Raw genomic sequence first — 15,451 nt, 5'->3', positions numbered from 1 at the left:
GGATAAATCCCACTTGATCATGGTGTATGATCCTTTTAATGTGTTGTTGGATTCTGTTTGCTAGTATTCTGGTGAGGATTTTTGCATCTATATCCATGAGCGATATTGGTCTATAATTTTCTTTTTCTGTAGTATCTTTGTCTGGTTTTGGTATCAGGGTGATGGTGGCCTCATAGAATGAGTTTGGGAGTGTTCCTTCCTCTGCAGTTTTTTGGAAGAGTTTGAGAAGGATGGGTGTTAGCTCTTCTCTAAATGTTTGATAGAATTCACCTGTGAAGCCATCTGGTCCTGGACTTTTGTTTGTTGGAAGATTTTTTTTTAATAAATTTATTTATTTTTCCTTATTTCTTTTTGGCTCTGTTGGGTCTTCATTTCTGTGCGAGGGCTTTCTCTAGTTGCGGCGAGCGGGGGCCACTCTTCATCGCTGTGTGTGGGCCTCTCACTGTCACGGCCTCTCTTGTTGCGGAGCACAGGCTCCAGACGCGCAGGCTCAGTAGTTGTGGCTCACGGGCCCAGTTGCCCCATTTCATGGGGGATCTTCCCAGACCAGGGCTCGAACCCGTGTCCCCTGCATTGACAGGCAGATTCTCAACCACTGCGCCACCAGGGAAGCCCTGTTGGAAGACTTTTAATCACAGTTTCAATTTCATTACTTGTGATTGGTCTGTTCATATTTTCTATTTCTTCCTCGTTCAGTCTTGGAAGTTTATACCTTTCTAAGAATTTGTCCATTTCTTCCAGGTTGTGCATTTTATTGGCATAGAGTTGCTTGTAGTAGTCTCTTAGAATTCTTTGTATTTCTGTGGTGTCTGTTATAACTTCTCCTTTTTCATTTCTAATTTTATTGATTTGAGTCCTCTTCCTCTTTTTCTTGATGAGCCTAGCTAATGGTTTATCAATTTTGTTTATCTTTTCAAAGAACCAGCTTTTAGTTTTATTGATCTTTGCTATTGTTATTTTGTTTCTATTTCATTTATTTCTGCTCTGATCTTTATGATTTCTTTCCTTCTGCTAACTTTGGGTTTTGTTTGTTCTTCTTTCTCTAGTTCCTTTAGGTGTAAGATTAGATTGTTTATTTGAGATTTTTCTTGTTTCTTGAGCTAGGCTTGTATAGCTATAAGCTTCCCTCTTAGAACTGCTTTTGCTGCATCCCATAGGTTTTGGATCGTCGTGTATTCATTGTCATTTGTCTCTAGGTATTTTTTGATTTCCTCTTTGATTTCTTCAGTGATCTCTTGGTTATTTAGTAATGTATTGTTTAGCCTCCATGTGTTTGTGTTTTTTACGTGTTTTTCCCTGTAATTCATTTCTAATCTCATAGCATTGTGGTCAGAAAAGATGCTTGATATGATTTCAGTTTTATTAAATCTACCGAGGCTTGATTTGTGACCCAAGACGTGATCTATCCTGGAGAATGTTCTGTGTGCACTTGAGAAGAAAGTGTAATGTGCTGTTTTTGGATGGAATGTCCTATAAATATCAATTAAATCTATCTGGTCTATTGTGTCATTTAAAGCTTCTGTTTCCTTATTTATTTTCATTTTGGATGATCTGTCCATTGGTGTAAGTGAGGTGTTAAAGTCCCCCACTATTATTGTGTTACTGTCAATTTCCTCTTTTATAGCTGTTAGCAGTTGCCTTATGTATTGAGGTGCTCCTATGTTGGGTGCATATATATTTATAATTGTTATATCTTCTTCTTGGCTTGATCCCTTGATCATTATGTAGTGTCCTTTTTTATCTCTTGTAATAGTCTTTATTTTAAAGTCTATTTTATCTGATATGAGTATTGCTACTCCAGCTTTCTTTTGATTTCCATTTGCATGGAATATTTTTTTCCATCCCCTCACTTTCAGTCTGTATGTGTCCCTAGGTCTGAAGTGGGTCTCTTGTAGACAGCATATATATGGGTCTTGTTTTTGTATCCATTCAGCAAGCCTGTGTCTTTTGGTTGGAGCATTTAATCCATTCACGGTTAAGGTAATTATCGATATGTATGTTCCTATGACCATTTTCTTAATTGTTTTGGGTTTTTTTTTGTAGGTCCTTTTCTTCTGTTGTGTTTCCCACTTAGAGAAGTTCCTTTAGCATTTGTTGTAGAGCTTGTTTGGTGGTGCTGAATTCTCTTAGCTTTTGCTTGTCTCTAAAGCTTTTGATTTCTCCATCGAATCTGAATGAGATCCTTGCTGGGTAGAGTAATCTTGGCTGTAGGTTCTTCCCTTTTCTCACTTTAAGTATATTATGCCACTCCCTTCTGGCTTGTAGAGTTTCTGCTGAGAAATCAGCTGTTAACCTTATGGGAGTTCCCTTGTAATTTGTCATTTTTCCCTTGCTGCTTTCAATAATTTTTCTTTGTCTTTAATTTTTGCCAATTTGATTACCATGTGTCTCGGTGTGTTTCTCCTTGGGTTTATCCTGTATGGGACTCTCTGTGCTTCCTGGACTTGGGTGGCTATTTCCTTTCCCATGTTAGGGAAGTTTTCGACTATAATCTCTTCAAATATTTTCTCTGGTCCTTTCTCTCTCTCTTCTCCTTCTGGGACCCCTATAATGCGAATGTTGTTGCATTTTATGTTGTTCCAGAGATCTCTTAGGCTGTCTTCATTTCTTTTCATTCTTTTTTCTTTATTCTCTTCCGCAGCAGTGAATTCCACCATTTTGTCTTCCAGGTCGCTTATCCGTTCTTCTGCCTCAGTTATTCTGCTATTGATTCCTTCTAGTGTAGTTTTCATTTCAGTTATTGTATTGTTCATCTCTGTTTGTTTGTTCTTTAATTCTTCTAGGTCTTTGTTAAACATTTCTTGCATCTTCTCGATCTTTGCCTCCATTCTTTTTCCGAGGTCCTGGATCATCTTCACTATCTTTATTCTGAATTCTTTTTCTGGAAGGTTGCCTATCTCCACTTCATTTAGTTGTTTTTCTGGGGTTTTATCTTGTTCCTTCATCTGGTACATAGCCCTCTGCCTTTTCATCTTGTCTGTCTTTCTGTGAATGTGGTTTTTGTTCCACAGGCTGCAGGATTGTAGTTCTTCTTGTTTCTGCTCTCTGCCCTCTGGTGGATCTATATTGGAGTATAGTTGATTAACAGTGTTGTGTTAGTTTTAAGTGTAAAACAAAATGTTTCAGTTATACATATGCATGTATCTATTCTTTTTCAAATATTTTTCCCATTTAGGTTATTACAGAATATTGAGCAGAGTTCCCTGTGCTGTATAGTAGGTTCCTGTTGGTTTTTTATTGTAAACATAGCAGTGTGTACATATCAATACGAAAGTCCCAATCTATCCCTCCCTGCAACCCTTTCCCCCAGTAACCATAAGTTCCTTCTCTAAGTCTGTGAGTCTGTTTCTGTTTTGTAAATAAGTTCATTTGTATCATTTTTTTAAGATTCCACATATAAGCAATATCATATGATATTTGTCTTTCTCTGTCTGACTTACTTCACTTAGTATGATAATCTCCAGGTTCATCCATGTTGCCGCAAATGGCATTATTTCACTGTTTTTGATGGCTGAGTAATATTCCATTGTATACATGTACCACATTTTCTTTATCCATTCATCTGTCAGTGGACATTTAGATTGCTTCTGCAATGAACATTGGGGTACATGTATCCTTTCAAACCATGTTTTTCTCTAGATATATGCCCAGGAGTGGGATTGCTGGATCATATGGTAGCTCTGTTTGTAGTTTCTTAAGGAACCTCCATACTGTTCTCCATAGTGACTGTACCAATTTACATTCCCACCAACAGTGTAGGAGGGTTCCCTTTTCTCCACAGCCTTTCCAGCATTTGTTTTTTGTAGACTTTTTAGTGATTGCCATTCTCACTGGTGTGAGGTGATATGTCATTGTAGTTTTGATTTGCATTTCTCAGATAATTAGTGATGTTGAGCATCTTTTCATGTGCCTCTTGGCCATCTGTATGTCTTCTTTGGAGACATGTCTTTTTACATCTTCTGCCCATTTTTTGATTGACTTGTTTGTTTTTTTTTGATATTGAGCTGCATAAACTGTTTGTAAATTTTGGAGACCAATCCCTTGTCAGTCACATTGTTTGCAAATATTTTCTCCCATTCTGTGGGTTGTCTTTTCGTTTTGTTTATGGTTTCCTTTGCTGTGCAAAAGCTTTTGAGTTTAATTAGGTCCCATTTTTAAATTTATTTATTTATTTATTATTTATGTTTGGGTGCCTTGGGTCTTTATTGCTGCATGCGGGCTTTCTCTAGTTGCGGTGGGCAGGGGCTACTCTTCGTTGTGGTGCACGGGCTTCTCATTGCAGTGGCTTCTCTTGTTGCAGAGCATGGGCTGTAGAGCGCAGGCTCAGTAGTTGTGGCACATGGGCTTAGTTGCTCTGCAGCATGTGGGATCTTCCCAGACCAGGGGTGGAACCTGTGTCCCTTGCATTGGCAGGTGGATTCTTAACCACTCCACCACCAGGGAAGTCCCAGGTCCCATTTATTTATTTTTGATTTTATTTCCATTACTCTAGGAGATGGATCGAAAAAGATATTGCTGTGTTCTATGTCCGAGTGATCTGCCTATGTTTTCCTCTCAGAGTTTTATAGTATCCAGCCATACATTTAGTTCTTTAATCCATGTTGAGTTTATTTCTGTGTATGGTGTAGGGAGTGTCCTAATATCATTCTTTTACATGTAGCTGTCCAGTTTTTTCAGGGCCATTTATTGAAGAGACTGTCTTTCCTTCATTGTATAGTCTTGCCTTCTTTGTTGTAGATTAATTGACCATAGGTGCGTGGCTTTATTTCTGGGCTTTCTATCCTGTTCCACTGATCTATATTTCTGTTTTTGTGCCAGTACCATACTGTTTTGGTGACTGTAGCTTTGTAGTATAGTCTGAAGTCAGGGAGCCTGATTCTTCCAGCTCCATTTTTCTTTCTCAAGTTAGCTTTGGCTATTCAGGGTCTTTTGTGTCTCTACAAATTTTAAGATTTTTTTGTTCTAGTTCTGTGAAAAATGCCATTGGTAATTTTTTTACAGGCTACTGGATGACTTTATTTTTTTAAAAAAAATATTTATGTATTAATTTGGCTGTGCTGGGTCTTAGTTGCAGCATGTGTCATCTTCTTTGTGGCATGTCGGATCTTTTTTAGTTGTGGCATGCAGGGTCTTTTAGTTGCAGCAAATGGGAACTTAGTTGCAGCATGTGTCATCTTCTTTGTGGCATGTCGGATCTTTTTTAGTTGTGGCATGCAGGATCTTTTAGTTGCAGCATATGGGATCTTAGTTGCAGCATGCGGGATCTAATTCCCTGACCAGGGATTGAACCCGTGCCCCCTGCATTGAGAGCATGGAGTCTTAACCACTGGACCACCAGGGAAGTCCTGCCATTGGTAATTTGATAGGGATTGCGTTGAATCTGTAGATTGCCTTGGGTAGTATAGTCATTTTGACAGTATTGATTCTTCTAACCCAAGAACATCTGATATTTTGTTGTCAGTGTGTAGAAATGCAACAGATTTCTATGTATTAATTTTGTATCCTGCAACTTTACTGAATTCATTGATGAGCTCTAGTAGTTTTCTGGTAGCATCTTTAGGATCTTCTACGTATAGTATCATGTCATCTGCAAACAGTGACATTTTTACTTCTTCTTTTCCAATTTGCATTTCTTTTATTTCTTTTTCTTCTCTGATTGCCGTGGCTAGGACTTTCAAAACTATGTTGAATAAAACTGGTGAGAGTGTACATCTTTGTCTTGTTCCTGATCTTAAAGGAAATGCTTTCAGTTTTTCACTGTTGAGTATGATGTTAGTTGTAGGTTTGTCATATATGGCCTTTATTATGTTGAGGTATGTTCCCTGTATGCCCACTTTCTGGAGAGTTTTTATCATAAATGGGTGTTGAATTTTGTCAAAAGCTCTTTCTGCATCTATTGAGATGATTATATGGTTTTTATTCTTCAATTTGTTGATGTGGTGTATCACATTGATTGATTTGCGGATATTGAAAAATCCTTGCATCCCTGGGATAAATCCCACTTGATCATGGTGTATGATCCTTTTAATGTATTGTTGGATTTGGATTGCTAGTATTTTGTTGAGGATTTTTGCGTCTGTGTTCATCAGTGATATTGGCCTATAATTTTTTTTGTGGTATCTTTTTCTGGTTTTGGTATCAGGGTGATGGTGGCCTCATAGAATGAGTTTGGGAGTATTCCTTCCTCTGCTGTTTTTTGGAATAGTTAGAAGGATAGGTGTTAACTCTTCTCTAAATGTTTGATATAATTCACCTGTGAAGCCATCTGGTCCTGGACTTTTGTTTGTTGGGAGTTTTTTAATCAGTTTCAATTTAGTACTTGTGATTGGTCTGTTTATATTTTCTGTTTCTTCCTGGTTCCGTGTTGGGAGATTGTACCTTTCTAAGAATTTGTACATTTCTTCCAGGTTGTCCATTTTATTAACATATAGTAGCTTGTAGTAGTCTCTTGTGATCCTTTGTATTTCTGTGGTGTCCGTTGTAACTTCTCCTTTTTCACTTCTAATTTTATTGATTAGAGCCCTCTCCTTTTTTCTTGATGAGTCTGGCTAAAGGTTTATAAATTTTGTTTATCTTTTCAAAGAGCCATCTTTTAGAGTCATCAATCTTTTCTATTGTTTTCTTCATTTCTATTTCATTTATTTCTGCTCTGATATTTATGGTTTCATTGTTTCTGCTAACTTTGGGTTTTGTTTGTTCTTTCTCTAGTTGCTTTAGGTGTAAGGTTGTTTATTTGTGATTTTTCTTGTTTTCTGAGATAAGATAGTATTGCTATAAACTTCTCTCTTAGAACAGCTTTTGCTGCATCCCATAGGTTTTGGGCCATCGTGTTTTCATTGTCATTTGTTTCTAGGTATTTTTTGATTTCCTCTTTGATTTCTTCAGTGATCTCTTGGTTATTTAGTAGTGTATTGTTTAACCTCCATGTGTTTGTATTTTTTACAGTTTTTTTCCCTTGTAGTTGATTTCTAATCTCATAGCATTGTGGTCAGAAAAGATGCTTGATATGATTTCAATATTCTTAATTTTGCCAAGGTTCGCCTTGTGGCCCAACATGTGATCAATCCTGGAGAATGTGCCATGTGCACTTGAGAAGAACGTGTATTCTGTTGCTTTTGGATAGAATGCTCTATAAATAGCAATTAAGTCTATCTGGTCTGATGTGTCATTTAAGGCCTGTGTTTCCTTATTGATTTTCTCCCTGGATGATCTGTCCATTAATAAAAGTGGGGTGTTAAAGTCCCCCACTATTATTGTGTTACTGTCGATTTCTTCTTTTATGGCTGTTAGTATTTGCCTTATATATTGAGGTGCTCCTATGTTGGGTGCATATATATTTACCATTGTTAAATCTTCTTCTTGGATTGATCCCTTGATGATTATGTAGTGTCTTTGTCTCTTGTAACAGTCTTTAAAGTCTATTTTGTCTGAGATGAGTATTGCTACTCCAGCTTTCTTCTGATTTCCATTTGCATGGAATACCTTTTTCCATCCTCTCATTTTCAGTCTGTATGTGTCCCTAGACCTGAAGTGGGTCTCTTGTATACAGCATATATACAGGTCTTGTTTTTTGTATCCATTTAGCCATCTATGTCTTTTGGTTAGAGCATTTAATCTGTTTATGTTTAAGATAATTATTGTTATGTATGTTCTTATTACCATTTTGTTAACTGTTTTGGATTTGTTTTTGGAGGTCTTTTTTCTTCCCTTCCTGTTTTGTTCCCTCCTCTTGTGATTTAATGACTAACTTCAGTGTTGTGTTTGGATTCCTTTTTCTTCTTTGTGTGTGTATCAATTGTAGATTTTCGGTTTGCAGTTACCATGAGGTTTTGATATAGCAGTCTATACATAAACAAGATTGTTGTTGTTTTTAAATTTATTTATTTATTTATTTATTTATTTTTGGCTGCATTAGGTCTTTGCTGCTGCGCGCGGGCTTTCTCTAGTTGTGGTGAGCAGGGTCTACTCTTCGTTGCGGTGCACGGGCTTCTCATTGTGGTGGCTTCTCTTGTTGCAGAGCATGGGTTCTAGGTGTGCAGGCTTCAGTAGCCGTGACACGCGGGCTCTAGAGTACAGGCTCAGTAGTTGTGGATCACGGGCTTAGTTGCTCCATGGCATGTGGGATCTTCCCGGACCAGGGCTTGAACACGTGTCCCCCTGCATTGGCAGGCAGATTCTTAACCACTGCGCCACCAGGGAAGCCCAACAAGATCATTTTAAGTTGCTGGTCTTTTAATGTCAAATGCATTTCCAATATCCTGCATTTGTGCTCTCCTCTTCTCACAATTGCTGGTTTTGATATTATATTTGTTCATAAATGATTTCCTACCTTTACTGTATGTTTGCCTTTACCAGTGAGCTTTTCCATTTGTAATTTTCTTGTTTCTAGTTGTGGCCTTTTCTTGTTAGAGAAATTCCTTTAGCATTTGTTGCAAAGCTGGTCTGCTGATGTTGAATTCTCTTAGGTTTTGCTTGTCTGTAAAGCTTTTGATTTCTCCATCGAATCTGAATGAGAGCCTTGCTGGGTAGAGTATTCTTGGTTGTAAGTTCTTCCCTTTCATCACTTTAAGTATATTGTGCTGCTCCCTTCTGGCCTGCAGAGTTTCTGCTGAGAAATCAGCTGATAACCTTATGGCAGTTCCCTTGTATGTTATATGTTGCTTTTCCCCCCTTCACTCACTTCTTGTTTGCCTTGTTTCTGTGGGGGTATCCAATGTAATTTTTATCCTCGCTCCTCTATAGGTGAGGTGTAGTTTTGTTTTTTTGGGTTTTTTTGGCCACGTGGCACGTGGGATCTTAGTTCCCCAGCCAGGGATCAAACTCGTGCCCCCGGCAGTGGTAGCGTGGACACCTAACCAGTGGAAAGCCAGGGAATTCCTGTTTTTGTTTTGTTTTTTTTTAAACCTCTGGCTTCTTTTGAATGATTGAGAAGAAATTGTAGATGGATATTTTTGTGGATGAATATATTACTGCTAGAATGAGACAGGGTTTAACATTGATTTTATTCCTCTTTTTCTTTGTTACAGATGTAAGTGCTAAAATATTTTGTTCACAGAAATATTTAGATGGAAATGGAAGAAGTTTGTTACAGTGATACCACTCAATCTTTGAGCTTATAAGTTATTTGCCAAATATCACAAAAATAATTTATTATTGTCATCAAAATAATTTTAATGGTCTATCAAGTGATAATTTGTTAAGATCCTCTTTCAAATTTGTTGTTAGGCAGTGGATTAGAAATGATGTGACCTGGAAAAAGATTTGCTTCCAAGCTATTAGAATAATTTGCTTTTTCCCTTTCTAGGAAGTATAACACAAAGTCTTTACCAAGACTTATCAAATGACTCTTAATTATAGCCCTTACACTGTTACTTGAAAGCAACCTATTCAACCAGATCTACTCAGAAAGGGTTGAGGAAATAGAAATATTGGTAATTTCATTACGCCATTGCCAATCCAATAATTTTTGATAAAATGCATTTATCATTTGCTTAAAAACTTAAAACACACACACACACACACAGACACACACATACACACACCTTGGGGCTGCAGTTTTAGCAAATTTAGCAAATTTGCAGAAAATACCATCTAACTTAATTGGCAAAACCAGTCCTTATTGTCAAACCTACTAAAACCCTAGAAACTAAGACAAAGTCTTTTCAGTTAAAATGTATTAATTATTTCAAGAAGCTTTATAAAAACCATTGAGAAATAAATTATAGAATCCATTGTATAAAAAAGAATCAGTCAAGATTAAAATGGTTTAGATCTAATATAACAAGTTACAAAGAAGATAAAAAGTTACAAAAATAAATCAATATCCTTAATTTATAGTAATACAATATAATTTATACATAAAATTGTATGCTATTTATAAGAAAAGGAGTATGATTTTTAAAAAGACATGTTATTCCTTCTCTAAATATTGGTATGTGTGTGTGTCAAACTCTGGTGTTTGGCTTTGGCGAATAATTAAATGAAATCCAATGTAAAAATCAGAAATATCTTTGTTGGATACCCTGGGTATCTAATAAAGGGTTAGTTTAAGTTAGGTTATATCTAACCCTTTATTAGATACTTTTCCTATGTACTTGAGGATAGAAAAGGGCATATACTACCAAAAAGTAATTTGGCATAGATCTTTTATTCTCTGTTATGAGGAGGTAGGAAATAACAAACATTTAGAAGATGAAATGGGAGAAAGATTATCTGTAAATGGAATAAATATGATGTGAGTTGATACAATAGATATTTAACTTCCTTTTTAAATAATATATATGAAGTCTGAGAAAAAAGCTTGTAAATATTTTATCCATGTGTTTATTCCAATGTACTTTGAAACATTTGACAATTCCAGGAAAATATTCCAGTTGTACTTCTAAGAAGCAGCAGTACCAGCCTATACAGCTTTGATTTATTGAAGTGATTTTGAAGTGAGTAGCGGAAAAAATGCTTATGCCTTAACTACAAGGGAAAAGGCAATTTTAGGATTCAATATAAGCATTGAGAAGAGCTGGAAAAATGCTTACCCTTAACTACATGAAAAAGCAATTTTTATCATTCAGTATTTCTTTCCAATGCTCCTTTTGCTTTGAATTCGTGGACCTTATCCCTCAAGATCCTTGCATCCTTTGATAATAGTTGGGAGAAGGTAGAGGCAAAGTTCTTTGGTAAAAATTGCATTATTCCTCACTCTACCATATTTAGTTTCTAACTTTCAACTTCACCTATAACAGAAACGTATGCAAGAAAGAGAAAGACAGGAAGCTTTTATAGGTTCATAGTGCTTTGAATAGTCATTAAACGAGGTTTCCATTTGGTTTGACCTCAGGATTTAATTCCCTGCCCCTAGCAATGCAGGTAGTAAGGTTTGGATGATGCCTTTCTTTTGTGAAGTAGAGTAAGGTTGGTTTTGGACACAGAGGCTTTCTCCGACCCATTAATTTTAGGAAAGGGTACCTTGGAAGCTGAGGATCTGGAAATCAATTCCTTTAAAACTACCAGTGCTTGGATACCTCTTGAAAAACCCTTACATATCCCCAAGGGTATGTGTACCGTAGTTTGAAGAGTACCTTAGACTATCTTTCTTGAGTTTGGCAAGACAGCTTAATGGCAGAAAATTCTGTAGGGAGGAAAGTTAGGGAGTCCTTTAAAATAGGTATTCTGTGTTGTTGGTTGAAAGGCTAGCTCTTAATATTATGTATATAGTTAGCAAATAAAATGGTTACAGTGAGTTGAAAGAACCTGCTATATTAATTGTGGGCCCCCTTACATCTGCAGGTAGATTTGTTGTAGGAATTTCCTTGGGTGGAGCAAGGGCTTTGCTCATGAAACCACTCTGGCCGGGGCAAGTGCACAGACAGGTACAGTTGAAATACTTAGTATTTGGCAGAAATAATGGATTCAAAGACCAGAAACTGTGATAACTGGAGGTACTACAGTCTACTTCCCAACCTTAGGTAGTAACGGCTACCACAAACTGCCATGATTTTTGCACTATGATTATAATACCTGCATTTTTAATTTTTAAGCATGTAGTCAGTAATAATTTGAAATTTTTTTATGCAAACTTCTCCAGTGGGCATTATTTTAGTGAATTGAAACTATCCAGTTGTAATGCCCTTTCTTTCTCCATTTTAATTTAGAAGCTCATGTCATTTAAAAACAAGACAAGAAATTAAAATTTATTGAATAGATCAGAGATTTTTTTCCTGGAAAATTTTTTTAAGGGTATGAGTCACCACATACTCACTTCTACCTCACAGGAGGGGAATAAAAAGATAACAACCATAGAAATACTACTCCCACTATAGTAGACATAAATATTACTCTGTAAATGTGGGCTTATGCTCTATTGTGTCTTAATTGAAATTAAATATTCCTCTAAGACTCCATTTTGCCTGACTGGTGGGAGATTCAGTCTCAGTCCTTGTTGGGGTCTCTTCACCTCCCCAGAGTCAAACAAGATTCTAAAATGTTTACAGAAACAGGAGAGGGGCTTGCAGTCTCCAGCCCAGCACTGTTTTTGCACTGCTCTCATCAACTGAGCCCACAGAATTGCTAGGAAGGAGCAAATCCACTGTTTCTGTGGAAGATGAGGCCCCGGTGGTCTGTGCCCAGGTGAACCCCAGTGTCCTCACCCCTCCTGAGGCCCTGCTGGTGGGACTCCCCTGACCTTTGACCTCTTCCTCCTGTGGAGGAATCTTCTGTCTGTCTTCTTCCTTATGGAATTCCCCCAAGTTGGGAAAACAGCAGCCGGAAAGACAGGTTGTCTACCAGCAGCTTGAACTTCACAGCTTCTGCGGGGGAGTATGTACCGAGAAGCCGGGCATGCACATGAAGTGGGGACAGGGAAAAGACAGAGCCCAAAACAGAAATGAATAAATATCTCCACAAATGGTCTTAGGTCACGAGTACTATTAATAAGTGGCAAACGTTTCTGAGCATGACTCTCTGCTCACACAGATGAGCAGATTTAATTCTCCAAACTTCGCCATGTGCTAAAGACAGACAACTGAGGCTTAAAGAGTTTGAGTAACTTTCCTGGTAATAAGTAGCAGAGCTGGGATTCGAACCACGTCTGCTGGGCTCCAAATTCATCCCCTGTGTTATATTTTCTCTCCCGCGGGGTATTAGTAATAATTCATTTTGAGCACAGTGAGCTGCCAGTATAGGTTAGCTGCAGCGGGAGCTCCCAGACAGCTCAGTGAATTCATCCACGGAACACCATTGCTCAGAGTTCTCCATCTGGCTGTCAGGGTGCATTTGCCAAGACTGGGGAACAACAGTGCTGCTTTGGGCGCAATTACTGTTTAGACAATAACTGGTCAGCACGTTCAGCTGCTTCTTGAGGTCACTCCTGGGATATGAAGATAGGATTCCATGTCGGCATAAACAGGTTGGTTGTTTTCTTTGTGCTCTGTCAAGAGGCCATTATCTCTGTCATCTCGAAGTTACACCAAATTGCTCAGGTGCAGGTTCAAAAGGGAGAGAGGATATGGTTCGGCCTAGTTTTCTGTTGTTTAAAATAGAAAATTGATGGATCTCAAATCCATTTTTGCTTAATACAATTCTTGAGGTACTATTTTAATAAAATCCTTTAGTCTTTTAAAAATGTAAAGTCTTTTAAGAACATTTCAAAAGCCGTAGGTCAATTTTTAAATTGTATAGGTTGGCCCGTAAATAATTCTTATTTATGGAATCAAAAACCAATGCATTCAGTGAATCAATACATAACATAGTCATTATGGCCCTACTAACCACCACCCACCCACCAAGCTGGGCGTGATGGGTGATTCAAACACAGGCTGGGCTCTTTACTCAAGATGTTCATAATATGCTTTAGGGGCTTTCAAATGTTGTATGCCTCAGAATCATCCCTGAAGCTTGTCAAAAATAGAACTGCCTGGACCCCACTCCAGACCTACTGTCTTAGTCCGTTTGGGCTGCTAGAACAAGATACCAGAGACTGGGTAGCTCAAAGCAACAGAAGTCTATTTCTCATCATTCTGGAGGCTGAGAAGTCTAAGATCAAAGTGCTAACATGGTCTTCTGGTGAGGGCCAGCTTACTGATTCATAGCTGGCATCTTCTCACTGTTTTCTTACATGGTGAGAGGGGCTAGGGAGCTCTCTGGGGCCTCCTTTATAAGGCACTAATCCCATTTATGAGGGTTCCACCCTTATGACCTAAGTATCTCCCAAAGGCCCACCTCCTAATGTCATCATCTTTGGGAGTTAAGATTTCAACATATGAATTTTGTGGGGACACATTTAGACCATAGCACCCACTGAATCAAAACCTTGAGTGGAGCCTGGGCATCTTTAACAAGCTCCTAAGGTGATTCTAATACTTACCAAGGTTTTTGAGCCTGCCATGTGGTTGATGGTGTTTTGGTAATGTAAGACACTACAATGTTTTCTGTGTTGTATTGTATTCTACATATTTTTATACATCATCACAGGAAGTATGTATAGGAGATATATAGACATACACGTGTATCGAGAGACACAGTAGTCTCTTATTTGCATGTATGTTGAAATGTACCTGCAGATAAATATATACCTATTATCTTAAATCCTAGTAAACCTTTATTGAGCATCTGTGTGTATCAAGCATTGTTAATTCATTCAACGAGTAGTTGTTAAGAGCCTACTATGGGCCATCAGAAAATAAAACAGACAAAAGTCCCCGTCTTCAGGGAGCTATATTTTAATAGAGAAACACCAACAATAAACGAATAAGACAATTATATGATGGTGAGTGCCATAGCAAGAAGTGAGGCGGGGTGGGGCCTGCCAGTGGTGGGGGTGGATCCCAATTTAGAATAGGGTGGTTGGGGAAGCCTTGAGGGAGGAGAGGGGGTGAGTGCTATGGATATTTGGAGCACAACTGGTCCAGCTTTGGGGAACAGGAAGTGCAAAGCCCTGATCTCAGTAGGAGTATTCCTGGTGGTTTCAGGAAACAGCAAGGAGGCCAGGGGCTGGGACGCAACAGGAGATGCAGTCAGAGGCAAGGAATGGGCTGAGGGAGATGTGGATCTTGTAGGGGCCTGTAGGCTTCTGGAGGAGTTTGGCTTTTACTCTGAGGGAGATGGGAAGGGTTCGGATCCTGGGGATGATGTAATCTGACAGGTTTTAATGGGATCATTCTGGCCAATGAGAACAGGCTGCTGGGGGTTGGGGGGAGGCTGGAATCCAGTGACTAGTTAGGGGGCCACTGTAGTAATCCAGGGTAGAGATGGTGAATGGGCTGGGAAGGGAGCAGTGAAGGTGGTGAGAAGAACGTGGCTTCCGGTGCGCTGTGAAGGAGCCAGCAGTTTTGCTGATGGTTTGGATGCAGAGGGTGTGAGGGCTGCAGTAGGAGGGTTTCTGAGGATGCTGGGTGTAACCGTTGGTTGTACTTACTCTGTGGCCAGGTTTGTTTCTGGATGTGGGTCATGATTTGGTTCCATCAAAATGACTGTTTTTGTTTTTATTTTTTAATAAATTTATTTATTTTATTTATTTATTTTTGGCTGCGTTGGGTCTTCGTTGCTGCGTGCGGGCTTTCTCTAGTTGCGGCGAGCAGGAGCTACTCTTCGTTGCGGTGCGCAGACTTCTCATTGTCGTGGCTTCTCTTGTTGCGGAGCATGGGCTCTAGGGTGCGTGGGTTTCAGTAGTTGCAGCGTGTGGGCTCAGTAGTTGTGGCTTGCGGGCTCTAGAGTGCAGGCTCAGTAGTTGTGGCGCACAGGCTTAGTTGCTCCGCAGCATGTGGGATCTTCCCGGACCAGGGCTCGAACCCGTGTCCCCTGCATTGGCAGGCAGATTCTTAACCACTGTGCCACCAGGGAAGCCCTGTATTTTTGTTTTTGAAACATATCTTGTACACTTAACATTTGTAAGGTTATTGTATGTACATAATACCTTAAAGGAAAAAAAACCTCATCTTCACGAGTGGTCAGGGTAGTC

General features: G+C 38.7%; 1 protein-coding gene and 1 long non-coding RNA gene across 9 annotated transcripts in view; both read left to right on the top strand.

The window, feature by feature from the left end:
• LOC309653016 overlaps positions 1-15,451 on the top strand; it is a 633,104-nt gene that overhangs the window by 259,506 nt on the left and 358,147 nt on the right. The gene's annotated exons all lie outside the window — the stretch shown is intronic.
• Positions 1-15,451, top strand: part of PCYT1B (phosphate cytidylyltransferase 1B, choline) — a 178,489-nt gene that overhangs the window by 98,351 nt on the left and 64,687 nt on the right. The window lies entirely within an intron of this gene.

Source organism: Balaenoptera physalus, assembly GCF_965194825.1.
Source record: "Balaenoptera physalus genome assembly, chromosome: X".
NCBI lineage: Eukaryota > Metazoa > Chordata > Mammalia > Artiodactyla > Balaenopteridae > Balaenoptera > Balaenoptera physalus.
Note: the sequence above shows the minus strand (reverse complement) of the source record. Positions and strands in the feature narration are given on the sequence as shown.